This window comes from Palaemon carinicauda, chromosome 12, assembly GCF_036898095.1.
Source record: "Palaemon carinicauda isolate YSFRI2023 chromosome 12, ASM3689809v2, whole genome shotgun sequence".
NCBI classification, from domain to species: Eukaryota; Metazoa; Arthropoda; class Malacostraca; order Decapoda; family Palaemonidae; genus Palaemon; species Palaemon carinicauda.
Window position 1 is genome coordinate 64,854,621 of NC_090736.1, and position 1,240 is coordinate 64,855,860.

The window sequence follows — 1,240 nt, forward strand, 5'->3', positions numbered from 1 at the left end:
AGGCAACAGCATCTGGCGTCCTCAGGCGGTCACCCATCCAAGTACTGACCAGACCCAACGTTGCTTACCTTCGCTGATTGGACGAGAAGCGGTGTTTCCAACGTGGTAAGGCCGTTGACTCAATATCATGGCTAGATACTCCAGATGTTGAGGCAGAAGTAGAGAAGGCTCCTAGCAAATTACCATGATCCCTCACTCATGGTAAGGACCCGGAAGCTTGTCCCGACGATGAAGAAGGTCAAACACAAGCCTACCGGAGTTGACCAGACCTCCAAAAGGCAAAGGAGGCGGAAGCCTGCTCCTGAGCGGCCATGAGGAAAGCAGGGAGAGTTCTCTGGGGAAAAACCTGCGATGCCGCGGCGGGATCGCCACACTGCATCTTAAGTCTAGGCTGAATTCCAAGAGCTTCCTGGAAGATGGATGGAATGGAAACTGGAAGTACCCGTCCTTCCAATCCAGGGCCTAAGGAGTTCTGCTGCCTCATTACCAGTCTGATCGATTCTGCTGTTCCACGCTGGACGAAGTTTGTTCGACAAACTTGAACAGAGCTGAGAGGTCGACCACGGAATTCCCGTCTCAGATGCTTTCCTAAGAGAAAGGATCGACTGAAGAAGCCAAGGGGTGAAGCCATCGACGACCCTGTGGAGGACCTTCTCCTAAGGCATGGATCATTCTGCCCAAACGGGCAAAACTCTTGCCGACCCCATGGCATAGAGGTTCAGTGACACTGAATTCGCTGACAGAAACGGAAAGATGGTAAGAGCGAGGCGCGATATCCTTGGCTGATCACGGAGATCGTGCATGAATCGGCATCGGGAAGCTGTTATCCGGATGAGTAACCTTAGGCATCCTCCCAGCGTGAGACCTGCAAGGGGGGGGGTGCCAATACTAGAGTTTGTGAACTCTGCCGCTCCCTCTAGGATTATGCCCCCCCCGGGAGAGCCTCCCGGGCTACCAGTCCCTGACAAGAGGGGACTACTATTGGACACCTTGTCTTAGCTGCCGTAGTCGGTTCGATAACTTAGGCCGACGGGGCTGAAAGAAGAGGCGCTGGAGGCCTGCAGGGTCTGGAAGAAAGCACCTTGGAGGAGTGAAAACGGAAGTCGACTTCATCCGCACAACCGCTGTTCATGTCTCTGTCCTTGGGCACAAACAAGCTCTTCCTAAGGATGGAAGAGTGTCTGAGCTTGTGGACATCCACGGATGAGACACCCGAGAGGAAGCCCTCGGTCACTGCGTC

The 1,240-nt window shown here is 54.2% G+C and overlaps 1 pseudogene; it reads right to left on the reverse strand.

Moving 5' to 3' along the window:
* Positions 1-119, reverse strand: LOC137651372 (5S ribosomal RNA; annotated as a pseudogene).
* Positions 120-1,240: the final 1,121 nt, after the last annotated feature.